This window comes from Macrobrachium rosenbergii, chromosome 28 (genome assembly GCF_040412425.1).
Source record: "Macrobrachium rosenbergii isolate ZJJX-2024 chromosome 28, ASM4041242v1, whole genome shotgun sequence".
Classification (NCBI taxonomy): Eukaryota; Metazoa; Arthropoda; class Malacostraca; order Decapoda; family Palaemonidae; genus Macrobrachium; species Macrobrachium rosenbergii.
Window position 1 is genome coordinate 16,966,663 of NC_089768.1, and position 16,280 is coordinate 16,982,942.

A 16,280-nucleotide genomic window follows, 5' to 3' on the forward strand; every position below is an offset into this window, starting at 1 on the left:
AACAGATTTTCAAAAGATTGTTTCAAGGGATCATTATCACTTTCAATATCAAAAGCAAATATAGAGAAAAAATGCCTAAAAAATTCATTACTAAGTATATTAAGAAAATAATGGGAGATGAACATTTGAAGAGTCCCTCCGAAGGAACCGTATACAGTAAACAATACAGCCTAGGTAACTAGACTGTTCCTTGGATAACTGCTTGAAGGACCTTACTTGCAGTATTGACTGTAATTACAAGCAATGCTCTACGGTTTGAGAGGCAGCTCGTGTATTTTAGTGATCACGAAGACTAAAGAACCTATTATTATTATTATTATTGAAGACTAAAGAACCTATTATTATTATTATTATTATTATTATTATTATTATTATTATTATTGGGGAGTGGGGGTGATAGACAAAATTATTTTCATATACTGTAAATTTTACTCCGAAAAAAGTCTTTTATGATTAGGCACAAAAGCGTTCTGATCCCCTATGATTACGTATAAGGTAAAGGAAGTAGTTAGATCATTAAGGTACATTATTTGAATTGAGTTTCTTTCATATAAAAGAGCCCTCCTTTGAAAGATTTAATACCATAATGATGTTTTAAGGTGAGGAATTCCCCACCACGACAATTATCTCTCTCTCTCTCTCTCTCTCTCTCTCTCTCTCTCTCTCTCTCTCTCTCTCTCTCTCTCACACACACACACACACACACACACACACATACCTGTACATTATTTAAAATTTTGTTGCGATATTCGAGCTTATTTGAAAAGTCCGATACGGCACTTGATACATTTTATAGCCGAATGAAAGAATGCCGAAAGTTGTTGGAAGAAGCAAGGAAAATGATCGTATGAAAGTCCCCTGTGAATTTCAAGTAACTGGTACAGCACTTCTTACTCGAATTAAAATAGGCTCCACCTGTAATCAGAGAAACCTTATGGATAGGTAAAAGTTAAAGTTAACTACCCTGGAAAATTATCACGAATTTACAAAAGCATTGCCAAATTCTCTTCTAGAGTTGTAAGTGTTCAATTTCTGGACAGATTTCGTATAAGGACTTGGTAACAGATTACGAGATATGTCGTCGGTTTTCCACAGGCTTTTCAAAAAGCAAATGGCTTAACATGAGCTCAATTCTAACTAGACTTCCAAAGTTTGGGCCTTGGAAATGATAGCTCGTAAATTACTCGTTACCCCTTTTATATATATATATATATATATATATATATATATATATATATATATATATATATATATATTTATATATACTGTATATATACATATGTATATATTATATATATATTGTATATATATACATTTTCATAAAATGCTCGCTGACCCACTTAATACAGCCCTATTGTAATTAATAAATAAATACATTTATATGTATATATACAGTATCTATATATGCGTGTGTATCCTGATGGAAACTGATTTTATCAATGTTTAGGAGTCTTCGTGTATCTTAATTCCATTTAGCCCTAAAGGGTTATCTTAACTCTCATTATTATGTCATTGGGGTAACTATAACGGGAAAGGAGAATTATTCAGTCATGTCACCCATCCATCCCCATCCGTTACGGCTTTAGACATTATTGTACGTCGGCGACTCGGCATGACGCTTCGCACTTCTTACGGTCTTGACATTTCTTTGTTTACGTTTTATTAGGTCAATTAATTTATTTCTTCCTTAATCCCTGCTTGCTATTGTTAATTTTCTTATAGTTATTGTTCCCCGGTGCCATTATTAAACAATTTTTTTTTTTTTTCCATGTTTGTCTTCCTACTACTAACTAGTCAATTTTTCCAGAATTATCGAATGTTTGTAATTTTCATATCGTATCAAATTATCAAAATATTCTTACCTCATCGAAAGCTCTTAACACTTACATTTCATAGCATACTCATAATACTTCCGTGCCTTTGTTAATTCAACATTTATAATCTTATATCTCCAAATCTGCTGTTCCTAATTGTTTGTTTTCCCCTTTTCAACCCTGTTCCCTCATTTTCCAAAGTTGGTTGTTCCTTTAATTATATTTCATTCTTTATTACTAATTTGTTTCTGGTTGTGTCAATATCCCATCCACAGCTGATTTCCTCAGTCGGTTTGTATTGATCGAAAAGTTGCACCATTATTGGTTGAAACATTTTTCAGCTGAGATGCTGATTGTACAGAGCCAAGATGTCACTACAAAATTTCAAGTACTTAGCCCAAACGCTAACATATAGAGGAGCAGGTATAGAACGGATGGCTGAGAGAGAGAGAGAGAGAGAGAGAGAGAGAGAGAGAGAGAGAGAGAGAGAGAGAGAGAGAGAGAGAGAGAGAGAGAGAGAGGGGGGGAGAGTACAGGATTGTCGTAAGGTAGCTGAATGAGCTGGAAAGTAAAATCCAGCTTGAAGGCAGGTGATAATAAGAACAAGACCAAATGCCTTTTCTTTGTATTCAGCTCACCAACCTTTGCAGTGACTTACATCATAATTATTGTACTATCTAATACACTATACATCTTCATATTTGTTTTATGGTTTTCAAAAGTATTTTTCATTCTTACACAGAGAGAGAGAGAGTGGTGTTTTCTTTTCTTCTTTTGTAGCAACACTGAAAAGAGATAAAGGAAAACTTAAGGAATCTGTGAGGTGCAAAAAGGTCACTATGTACTCAATATGACATGAAAATACCGTAGATATACACACAACGAGCAAAATAGGAAATAGCTATGGCACAAGGAACAAATGCGTGATCTCTCTCTTTCTCTCACTTCCAAATTATTATTATTGTTATATTCAATTGCTATCATAAGAAGGAAAGCGACCTGACATTTCAACAACAGTAGGCTACTACAGTTCCTGCATTCTCTTGGTAATCCAACAGACTTTTTATCGGTAAAATACCCGATCAAGGAATGGCATACGAATTTAAACCTTATGCTATACACTTTTTTAGTTTAAGAATTCTTAAATATATGGCAAAATTCATCATATTTTATCATGTTTCCAACTCATATCTGAGAATAACATGAATCTGCATTAGGCTATTAAAAATCTGTTGAAATAAAGGAATTGATCGCATAATTAAATACAACGAGAGAGAGAGAGAGAGAGAGAGAGAGAGAGAGAGAGAGAGAGAGAGAGAGAGAGAGAGAGAGAGAGAGAGAGAGAGAGAGAGAAATTACGAGGGGAAAATATACAATAGTTTCTGGTGTAAATGCGTCCTCGAAATCCATTTTCTTTTAAGGCGTATTCTTTCGTTTTCTATTAACAAAAAGCAAGAGTAACTACTACAATTCTCATCGCGATGGCTCTCTTTAGCAGGGATGTCCTTTATTACTTTGCTTGTGGTTCCTCTAATCTTCTGGCTGATGAAGAGTTAGAGGAATTTATTTCTGGTGATAGAAATTCATTTCTCGCTATAATGTGGTTCGGATTCCACAATAAGCTGTAGGTCCCGTTGCTAAGTAATCAATTGGTTCTTAGCCACGTAAAATAAGTCTAATCCATCGGGCCAGCCCTAGGAGAGCTGTTAATCAGCTCAGTGGTCTGGTAAAACTAAGCTATACTTACTTTTTTCCTCTAATCTTCTACATGTTAGAGAGAGTTGCTTGCAAAAACGCCCCAACCTTTCCATATACTGTACTCTTATGAAAAGGAGAGAAAGTGGCTTCCACACTATCTTTTAGGACAAAGGTTCCGGAAGGGATTATAAACGTAAAGAAAGGTAGAAGAGGACGTTGGAACAAGAAGGGCTCTAGAGTTAATACCAGGCGAAAGAATACTATATCACTTTTTGAAGATAATCCTTGCTGTTGCGATCTCCATTTTAAGGAAATATTTAATCAGTGTCTTTCTACACAACATTCGAGCAAAGGAAATAAAGGGATAAAATACGAATATTTCAATTTCTTTTAATGGTTATGCAAATGGGCCTCTAATAGACACGGATCAAGATGTAAGTTACTTTCCCTGCAAAAAAAAAAAGAATGGACATTAAAAATTTTTAAAAAATCACATTGGGATTTTCCTACGACGACGCTCGGTTGTAACTACAAAAAAACTGCATACACACACACACAAGATTCACTTGGAAATCTTGAAATTATTATTTTATATATATTATATATATATATATATATATATATATATATATATATATATATATATATATATATATATATATATATATATATATATATATATATATATATATATATATATATATATATATATATATATATATATATTGTTACGTGCGCATCTTGGCTGATCAGTTATTGTCTAATTTACGTAATTTTTCACGGCCCTGCAAGCCAAGAATACACGTAACCTGTCACTTGAAGCCACAAATTAACCTCAAAGACAGACATTAATTAACCAAAGGTCGCCAGTTAAGGGTAATTAACCTTAACAAAGAATATTCAAGGAATAAAGACTTTATGATAAACGTCACCAAATGCGGACGCAGACAAAAAAATCTCTACTCGTTAAGATGGTATTAAATACAACGCAACAGTTCTTCCAAACAATGAACGAGAGGCACAACGAATACCAGTCGTAAAAATGACTGGCTTAACCTAAGTCCTAGTTATTTTTACTGGAATAAAATGGATGAAGCTAACAATATAATTATTTGGCTTATCTTAGACTTCGTACAAGCGATTACCTTCAATGGTGGTTGGAGAATGAAACAAAGAAAGATTTGGAAATACAGAAAAGAGGATAGAAGAATGGACGAAGTTTTGAACAAAACACAGACTTTACCTTAGGACAAAGCGTTGCTGCGCATACAACGGACGATCGGAAGTCCCGGGTATTACTTCGTACTTCACCATTCACTAATAAAGACAATAGACAAAGGATGGAAAGACAGCCCGAATACGTCTTGTCTCCACTATAGCTTGGTTCTCTCTCGTCTGTTCTCTGACCGGCCTAGGTCAGACAGGGATGCATTCGTTCCCTCAGGCGTCTACGATCTGTTAAAAACATTCGCCAAGAGAGACAGGTAGAAAGGAAAAAAGGACTTTAGGACCACCTATTCTTAAGGCTGGAACAGGAGAAAAGGATATGATAATGATGATTTTTTGCTAAATCTATATTTCTTTTTTTTAAATATTGATTTTTCGTGGCAATAAAGCATTCAAGAAAAGTTCACATCCTTTGCTGCGAGAAAGAATCATTGTCGCCTGGTACCGTAATATCTTTGTGTTTTCCATGAAGACGTTTTAGAATCTTTCTGTTTCCAGCTCCTAAAAGGACGAGAGAAATGCCAATCACGCATGCGTATAGCACCATAACTTAATAGGTGCACTGACTCCATGGCCTCCAGTGGCCATCTCCGGGATCCTCCAAGTCGTCTTGAAGCCTTCAGAGACAGCATGTGAGCAAAGAATGAGAAAAGTATGGTTAAAATGGACTGGATGACGAAGATTTTTCAGAGGGAAAAGTACATCATGAGAATGGCAGATAACTTCAGTCTACAATTATTTACTGATGAAAATATGGACTACTTCGCGCAGCAGTATGGAGTTGTGGCTGCCTCCTCGGAGGAAGGCAGATATCCTGCCAGGCAGGGGAAGAAGGCCTGGAGAGGGCCCAGAAACATCAAGGATGAGGCCCAAAAGCCCACAAGGCTCGCCAGTCTCTTGAGGGCATCCTTGAAGGGAAGGGTCCGAACCAGAGGCTGCTTCCTTGGAGGAAGGCAGGTATCCTGCCAGGCTGGGGAAGCGGACCTGGAGAGGGCCTAAGAACTTCAAGGAAGAGGCCCAAAAGTCTCCAAGGCTCGCCAGTCTCTTGAAGGCAGCCTTGAAGGGAAGGGTCCGACCCAGAGGCTGCTTCCTAGGAGGAAGGAAGGTATCCTGCCAGGCTGGGGAAGCGGACCTGAGAGGGCCAAAACCGCCAAAACCCCAACGCTAAAAGGGCAGCCTTGAAGGGAAGGGTCCGACCCAGAGGCTGCTTCCTGGAGGAAGGCAGGTATCCTGAGGAAGGGCCTGGAAAAAAACTTCAAGGATGCCCAAAAGCCCACAAGGCTCGCCAGTCTCTTGAGGGCAGCCTTGAAGGGAAGGGTCCGAACCAGAGGCTGCTTCCTCGGAGGAAGGCAGGTATCTTGCCAGGCTGGGGAGGCAAGCTTGGAGAGGGCCTAAGAACTTCAAGGAAGAGGCCCAAAAGCTCACAAGGCTCGCCAGTCTCTTGAGGGCAGCCTTGAAGGGAAGGGTCCTATCTAGAGGCTGCTTCCTTGGAGGAAGAAGGGTATCCTGCCAGGCTGGGGAGGCGGGCCTGGAGAGGGCCTAAGAACTTCAAGGAAGGGGCCCAAAAGCCCACAAGGCTTGCCAGTCTCTTGAGGGCAGCCTTGAAGGGAAGGGTCTGACCCAGAGGCTGCTTCCTTGGAGGAAGGCAAGTATCCTGCCAGGCTGGGGAGGCAGGCCTGGAGAGAGCCTAAGAACTTCAAAGAAGAGGCCCAAAAGCCCACAAGGCTCGCCGGTCTCTTGAGGGCAACCTTGAAGGGAAGGATCCGAACCAGAGGCTGCTTCCTCGTAGGAACAGGTATCCTGCCAGGCTGTGGAGGCAGGCCTGGAGAGGACCTAAGAACTTCAAGGAAGAGGCCCAAAAACCCACAAGGCTCACCAGTGTCTTGAGGGCAGCCTTGAAGGGAAGGGTCCGACCCAGAGGCTGCTTCCTCGGAGGAAGGCATGTATCCTGCCAGGCTGGGGAGGCGGGCCTGGAGAGGGCCTAAGAACTTCAAGGAAGAGGCCCAGAAGCCCACAAGGCTCGCCAGTGTCTTGAGGGCAGCCTTGAAGGGAAGTGTCCTAACCAGAGGCTGCTTCCTTGGAGGAAGGCAGGTATCCTGCCAGGCTGGTGGGGGCGGGCCTGGAGAGGGCCTAAGAACTTCAAGGAAGAGGCCCAAAAGCCCACAAGGCTCGCCAGTGTCTTGAGGGCAGCCTTGAAGGGAAGGGTCCGATCTAGAGGCTGCTTCCTCGGAGGAAGGCAGGCATCCTGCCAGGCTGGGGAAGCAGGCCTGGAGGGGCCCAAGAACTTCAAGGAAGAGGCCAAAAGCAACCAATGCACGCCGGTCTCTTGAGGGCAGCCTTGAAGGGAAGGGTCCGAACCAGAGGCTGCTTCCTTGGAGGAAGGCAGGTATCCTGCCAGGCTGGGGAGGCGGGCCTGGAGAGGGCCTAAGAACTTCAAGGAAGAGGCCCAAAAGCCACAAGGCTCGCCAGTCTCTTGAGGGCAGCCTTGAAGGGAAGTGTCCTAACCAGAGGCTGCTTCCTTGGAGGAAGGCAGGTATCCTGCCAGGCTGGTGGGGGTGGGCCTGGAGAGGGCCTAAGAACTTCAAGGAAGAGGCCCAAAAGCCCACAAGGCTCGCCAGTGTCTTGAGGGCAGCCTTGAAGGGAAGGGTCCGATCTAGAGGCTGCTTCCTCGGAGGAAGGCAGGCATCCTGCCAGGCTGGGGAAGCAGGCCTGGAGAGGGCCCAAGAACTTCAAGGAAGAGGCCAAAAGCAACCAATGCACGCCGGTCTCTTGAGGGCAGCCTTGAAGGGAAGGGTCCGAACCAGAGGCTGCTTCCTTGGAGGAATGCAGGTATCCTGCCAGGCTGGGGAGGCGGGCCTGGAGAGGGCCTAAGAACTTCAAGGAAGAGGCCCAAAAGCCCACAAGGCTCGCCAGTCTCTTGAGGGCAGCCTTGAAGGGAAGTGTCCTAACCAGAGGCTGCTTCCTTGGAGGAAGGCAGGTATCCTGCCAGGCTGGTGGGGGCGGGCCTGGAGAGGGCCTAAGACCTTCAAGGAAGAGGCCCAAAAGCCCACAAGGCTCGCCAGTGTCTTGAGGGCAGCCTTGAAGGGAAGGGTCCAATCTAGAGGCTGCTTCCTCGGAGGAAGGCAGGCATCCTGCCAGGCTGGGGAAGCAGGCCTGGAGAGGGCCCAAGAACTTCAAGGAAGAGGCCAAAAGCAACCAATGCACGCCGGTCTCTTGAGGGCAGCCTTGAAGGGAAGGGTCCGACCCAGAGGCTGCTTCCTTGGAGGAAGGCAGGTATCCTGCCAGGCTGGGGAAGCGGGCCTGGAGAGGGCCCAAGAACTTCAAGGAAGAGGCCCAAAAGCCCACAAGGCTCGCCAGTCTCTTGAGGGTAGCCTTGAAGGGAAGGGTCCGACCCAGAGGCTGCTTCCTCGGAGGAAGGCAGGTATCCTGCCAGGCTGGGGAAGCGGGCCTGGAGAGGGCCCAAGAACTTCAAGGATGAGGCCCAAAAGCCCACAAAGCTTTTTTTTTACTTTTGATCGTACTCTGCATCACTTGGTTTGTATCAAAAACTCTCCCGTGCCAAGAATTCCTTCAGGGGAAATTGTATTTCGTATTATTGTCATCAGTCTCTGTGTAGCACTCTGCGCTGGTTTAGTTCCCAAACCTTGGGAACTTGAGAAATCGTTTCTTCTCAGAGTTCATTAATGAAGTGGGTAATTATCGTATTTCCTGGGATCTCGGAGAGGATATTTTGAAGTTTATGAAGGAAGCTAGTTTTCCTGAAAATTTATAACGTATCGTCAATTTATTCTTACCATTTTATCAATTTCTTGGAAATTTCTTTTATTCCCTTAAGGCCACATTATTTATTAATGGCAATGATTACCATAGGTATTGCAACGCTGATTTGTATGAGGTCAATGTAACACCCGAAGAGAAGTCCTTAAGACGGAGGACGCATTTACGACTGGCAGCCATGTTTAAACCGGGAGTCCTTCAACTGCTTTCTTGCCCCGCGCAGCATAGCACACGCCTCTCTATAGTGTGTGTGTGTGTGTGTGTGTATATATATATATATATATATATATATATATATATATATATATATATATATATATATATATATATATATATATATATATATATATATATATATATATATATATATATATATATACATACATACATACATTGATTCAGCGGGTAAAGGATGAACGGGACTCAGAAAACTATCTCAGTCATTTCTGAATTCGCCCTCTCTTAGAATAGACAATCTTACATCATTGTTATAGCTTTACATTCAGAGAGGAACTTTGTCACTATTGCCTTTGCAATTCACATGCTAATACTTTTTTTCTTGTTCTTATTCATGTTTTATAAGACTAGATTGTTCCTTTTGAATAGTTATTCTCATTCCCCTCAGAATTCTGACTTGGAACAATTTGGAAACTTTTGAAAAAAGAGCTTTAGAACTGGGCGACACAATAGGATCAAGATGAAAGAAAAAAAATTTCCAAAACGCCATCTGTCTCAATAGGGCTCTTGCCTCCATCTCCACCCCAGAAAAAAAGGAGAGAATAAAAGATACATGTTCTCCCGTTTCGCAGAAAACAATTGATGGATTGCTTGATTTCTGAAAACCATGCGTTGATTTTTACCACACTTAGGGCAGCACGTTTCCATCTGTCCAACAGGTTTATGGAAGCAATCATGGGTTGATTAGTTGGTTCAGATTAAGGTGGCGTTCTGGCAATACATAGGCACTGACCTAAAGATTGGTAAGAGATTGTTTAGAGGACTCGTGCGGTTCCCTACAATGACAGAACTGAGTTCATTATCACATTTCTCTTTATCTACCTAATAAATACTGATAACAACAGACGTTTCGTGGCATGTAATGAAAAATTATATTAGACTGTTCATCCGTATCTGCATGATAGAAGAAGCGTAGGCGAAGGTGCAGAGAAAGCAGGTCAGCTTATGTCAACAGCGGGATTGAAGGACTCATCTCCACGGGACCATCAGTCCACTCGTTATGACCAATTTGATATGGGATCTTCTAGTGTTTAGAGGGGGCTGAGGGAGGCAGTCCTTATCATTTAATTAAACTAGTCTGTACCCCTCCGCGTTTTACAACCCTATTTGTACACCTGCGTATGGAATGCCTGTCAAACGACTTCTCACCCCTCTGCAACTTTGCTCCTTTCCTTCCTGTTTACAACAAATAACATTTCTTTTACGTGTTTGATTGTAAGGAAGTGTATAGATATCAAATATCATAACTATTGAATGTACATTTACTTTATTATTGTCTCACAGGAAAATTATGTTTACATTATCATTTATCCCTCATAACCATTACTGCATACTTATTGTAAGACCACTAGCCTGATTATGCATCGTGGCAACATTACTAATGTTCTTTCCACGGGCGTGAGACTTCTCTCTGCTTTCACGCTATTGTCTGTTTGTCTTCAATATACGGGAGTATTAAGAATGTACGATTTTAATTTATCACCCTCGTTCCATTGTCCACATGGACGCATGTGGCAGGGTTACATGCCGCAGATACAGGAAGCACGATTTAGCAACCCAAAACTGATCAAAGCACGATATGGATGCGCATATCGATATTACATACGAAACTGAATGTTAGCCGAAAAAATTATCAGTCGATGATTGACCCGATATTTTCAGAGCAAGCGAAAATTGCAAACAAAATTAATATACTTAACGTTATCGCAAAGGCTTTACTCTAGTATCTCTTATCTCTTTATCGGTCAACTTCAAGCGTTTTTAATGTAAATTCAGAGTTCTGTATGCATTGTTGTCATGTGCAGTTCAACCAGGTAATCATTTCTCTTTTTCTTCCAATAAAGAACTTCGCTCTCCGTCACATGCGTGCATACACACACATGAGCACACACAAACACACACATATATATTTATGTATATATAAATATAAATATAAATATATATATATATATATATATATATATATATATATATATATATATATATATATATATATATATATATATATATATATAAATCATACACGTCACATTTCAGACATGTGGCATGTAAATGAACCAACATTGTCTCGCATTATGTCTGACATTTCCGGAGCGGGAAACGGAGCCACCGAAGCGTCGACAGGAACCCATAATTACGGATAAACGAGCTAAATGGCGACACCCACCCTCTACCAACTCTAGGAATGTGTGCTCGAGTGAAATGCGTGATGTACTGAGCTACAAGTACCGACGTATCAGAAACAAATTCACCTAAATGAATAACTAAATGCTTACTACTAATAGTACTACCATTTCTGCTACTACTAGTGCAAATAATATAATAGTAATAATAATAAGCTGTCGTGTAATGATTCTTCCTGTGGAAACAGGCGCGCCAAAGTCACAGCTTGCCATTTTGCTCTACCCTAAGCCGTCTACGAAGACAGTTCTGTCTTATCAAAATCTCTGTAGATCGTCCTCAGTATGAATCTGTCCAAAAGTTTTGTCAATAATGATTTTTAGTGTTTTTTTCTCTTTTGCTGTATATTGTTATTATGTTCAATTAGTTTTTTTTTTATTTCGTATGCACAACATCACGCAATACTTTCAAGTTAAGAAGACTCAAAACCTCACGTAACAGAAGGGAAATCATAAAGTCGGTTCCTTATCGCTTTCGATGAATAACAAGTAAAATAAGCGGCGAAGTTTCTTCGGCGCAATCATGTTTTCTGTACAGCCACTACAGCGTACAATCAAGGTCACCGAAAATAGACCTATCTTTCGGTGATCTCGGTTAAGGCTGTACGAGCCGTGGCCCATGAAACTTTAACCACTGCCCGGCAGTGACATATCCTATATCGTTGCCATAAGCACGATTTTGGTCAACTTTAACCTTAAATAAAATAAAAACTACTAAAGCTAGAGGGCTGCAATTTGGTATGTTTGAAGATTGGAGGGTGGATGATCAAAATACCAATTTGCAGCCCTCTAGCCTCAGTAGTTTTTAAGATCTGAGGGTGTGAGGGGGGACAGAAAAAGTGCGGACTGACGGACAAAGCCGGCACAACGGTTTTCTTTTACAGAAAACTAAAAATGAACTTGAGTGCAGACCTTAATAGTCATCTCATCGCTTCAGAAAATTAACGGCAAGACAAAACGAGATCTCGCTCGCTTAGTATTCTGGGCATCTGTTAAAGAGAGAAGATTAGCAAACGCTAATTGGGGACAACCTATGTTCATTTATCAGTCAATGTCTTCAATACCAAGCAGTTTCGATTTACTGATACCGTACCACTTTTTTTTAACCGATCAGTCAAAATTTCAGTGTCACTGACGGCAAATAAATCTCTTTATCCCTGACACTTTCAGCCACACAGAACCTTGACAAACACGCGGTTTATCAATTGATTCAGGAATTTTATCGTATGACTTTACTTGACAATGCTGAAACGAACCTGAATGAAATGAACGACGTCAATATATTGCTTCATATATCTAGGTAACTGCTGCAATCGATGAAAATTTTAATGTTAATTTTTCAAACAGCTCACGATTGTCCCCATGACATAACTGTGTACAAAGCATACCATCGGGTAAAATTGCAAAGTAACTCGGTTTCTCTCAGCAATGACAGTTGAATCTTGGTAACAGCACACAAATTTACCTGCTCTCCGCGGAACAAGGAAATCGATATATAGCATTATTGATCAGGACTGCATGACGTCACTAAATTTCAGACTGTCACTGTTCTTCCTACAGTAGCGTCACACAACCTTCCGGTAGTTTTCATAGCTTACACCTTAGGCTAAAAGCATTCGCGAAAATGAATATGAGCTGTACTCCACCAGTTTATTGTTACTAGTAGTAGTAGTAGTAGTAGTAGTAGTAGTAGTAGTAGTAGTAGCATTTATGCATCTATAGACCTAAAATTTGACTGAAACGAAATGACAACATCTTGCTGGACAAGTATCAGCAGAAGAGTATTCCTGCGAGTGAAAAAAGGGAAAAACAGCAAAGGAAAATAACAGCTCAAGGAAATGAGAGAAAAAAAGAAAAATTAAACACATGCATAATCAAGAAAAGATAAGTCTTAGAAGTAGAGTCTCTTTACAATACAGGAGCAACCACCGTCAGGAAGACTACTCTGTTCATTAGCATCCCAGCAGGATACAGATTCAGATGCTCTGTGAAACGAGTAGCGTGCACTAACTCTAGAGGAACAGCTAACACTCATGATGATGGAAGAAGTCATATATACTTGTAATAAAGCTGGTGGAAGATAACCGAGCAGACAATCATCTGAAAAGGCCTCAATAAGAACTACCATTTTTTATTCAAGATGATTTCAAAAGATCAAAGATAAAACTGACTCCACTGACGTAAGCCCAGAAATCTGATTTTAAACTAACAACAAATCTAACGAATCCCTCAACAGAGGACGAAGGAAAATATCAAAGGAAGGAAAGAAAGAATCGCTGATAACTTATCTGTATTATCCGCCTCGCTGTCACACGCGTACGAGCTAGACTAATGAACCACATGCGACCTTTTATTAGCTCAGTGGGGCCTTCCGTGATCCGTGCAAGCAATCTGAATGGTTCACCAAAATTTGATCCCCATAATAAGAACGCATAGCAAAGTTATATATAAAAAGTAGACCTTGAGTAAGAATGATACAAGATTACTTATTCAAATATCTGATTGTGTTTTTGTGTTCTCGTGTTACAAAAGTCCATCTTTGTTTTCCTTACTCATTTAATATATAAAAACACTCTATCCCGCCGAGCCAGAGAAAATAATCGTATCAATAAATATGTTAACTACAAGTTCATGCTCAATGGGAAATATCGTCAATAGCCATTTGAGATAGCCATAATAAACTAGTGGCACTGCTGTTATGCAATGTTGGTATATGTATTCATTTTTAAAGAAATGCCTGCTTAGAATTACCAACACAAACTTATTGTGGTTAGTAAGGTTAATCTGAGATGCTACACAATCTACGTTGGTTTCCAATTTCCCAAAATATCGCTCTTATGATAAATAGGACAGAATATAGAACTTGGGCCAAAGGCCAAGCATTGGGACCTATAAGGTCATTCAGCGCTGAAACGGAAATTGACAGTATAAAGGTTTGAAAGGTTTAACAGGAGGAAAACCTTGCAATTGCACTGTGAAACAATTGTTAGGAGAGGGTGCAAAGTAAGATGGAAGAGATTATGAACGGGGGTACAATAAAAGGAATCAAAGGGGTTACAGCTAGGGGCCGAACGAACGCTGCAAAGAACCTTAAGCAATACCTACCGTGCATCGCATGAGGCGCACTGACTGCACTAACCCCCTACGGATTTTTTATGATAAAGACCACTGTCGGAATATGATTCGCTTTTGGGGCCTCTCCTGTGAGTCCTATTTCAGCAAGGAACTTCAGCCAGCGCCTTTAGTGCCTGCATCCCAAGAACTAATGCTAGCAGCTTGCATCACATTCGCAAAGCCTTCACGCACCACGCACTTAGTTTTACTGAATCATATTGTTGTTTCTTGTGAATGCATTCATCTAATTTATCTTCATTTGTTACTAATTTTGCTGTTTTTTCTCTATCCTTTCTCCTCTTTATAACACTGTATTCCGTGAGAGCTTGCATTGTCAATTAATGTCCTTAGAAGCTTGTATGATATAAAGAGCACTTCATGTTGATTTACAATAATAATAATAATAATAATAATAATAATAATTCTAAACTCCGTCAACACTATCAAACAAAAATTTAACACAATCAAAGAAGTTAAATGTGTAAAAAAAAATTCTGAAATATGATCAATATGTTCATTTTCTTTTCAGAATCCTTTTCCACTAAAAAGAGAACATAAATATGAAAATTTAGTTAGCCAAAAATAAAAGTACTCAGCCTTACCACTCTCTCTCTCTCTCTCTCTCTCTCTCTCTCTCTCTCTCTCTCTCTCTCTATATATATATATATATATATATATATATATATATATATATATATATATATATATATATTTATATTCACCAAGCGTGTTTTTTATTTCTTATAAAAGGGGTTCCAGAAGTCTATAAGGATCAGAGCCACTCACGCCTGGGTCGACTGGTGAGCAGCAGACCGGGACAAGATTCGAGCCACGGACATTAATTGTGTATGTGCATGTGTGTGTGTGTGTGTGTGCTTTAGGTGTTCAAGGCCCACAGCACTATTGCTATACAGTGATACATAAATTCACGAATAAAAGAACCGATTCATATTGTCTTTAATGTCAGTCACTGTGAAGAGACTTTCATAATTAGCATATTATTATGAAAAATGTAAAAGATGCTCCATGCACTTTGCAAGAATAAAAAAGATTATTTATTCGCTGTGAGGACGAACTTTAGATCTGTTACAGAGTAACACTGGTCGTAGGTTTTCGAAGATCCAAGGTACACGGAACTTGTCCGGAACAAAGGGAAGAAACAGGTCACAATTCACACGGTTGTGGCCCAGTCTGTATAATAATAAAAAAAAAGTATGGTGACTAACGGTGCCAGCTGTACCCTCTCGGCAGCCGACCTCTGTTTCGTCTGGTAACTGGACCCTTGTGGTATCCTGTGATCAAGGTGTACCTAGGACCCAGTGGGTCCTGGGTGTAGGGTATACCTTGAAACGATGGCTGACGTTAGCATGGATAGAATAAAACGGAATGCTATTTGAAAACATGAATGCTTGTGGGTCATTGATGCTGTTGTGCGTTTGTTTCGAGTTTCTGATCCAGATACTTACACTTATTAATCCGTAATACCATTCCGCACACTTAATCATTATTATACGCATCACAAAATAACTATCACCCTAATTTCTACTAGGTTTCTGAGTCTCAGAATATTTGTTGACATGGAGTATCTTCTTCGCCACTCCCTGGTAAGGCTCCAAGGTCTGGCGAGACCATCCAAACTCCGGGAAAAATCGGCTACGGTCAGTGAGATGCAGAGAAGGAATAGTCGTGTAAACTCGGGCTGGGGTCCCGCTGTAAACTCGGGCTCCCGCTTGGTTATTTATTGCCAATAAGTATCCGGCTTTCCAGTGCCTGCCTTCATGGGGCAAGCTTTGAACTAGGTGTACAGTGAGAGATACGTACGCCAGCAAGTCCCTACCTCGGTGACATTTAATGTAAACTTTTTGGCGTTAATCACTGGTGCACAATAGCGTTCTATTACCAGTCGCAATGTCAAGTTAAGTTGCAAAATTGATATTAAAGGCTTACGTTGAATTACTGCAAAATTTTCAACCTTTTATTATTTGTAAGCTGCAAAACAAGGCGTTGTGTAAATCGTCGTCTTTAGATCACCAGACCACAGGTTACTGACTATGGCAATGGTCGTGTATGTCACTTTGTTTTCTTGGTAAAGGATATAAATAGCTAACATACATGAATAAGTGCAAGTGTCAGGAAAATTACCTGTCCCTTGCGCCTTTCGATTGCGACAGAAGGTCGCTAGATAACTAAGAGAACTGATAAGATGAGATTACATCGATAAATACTAATAGAG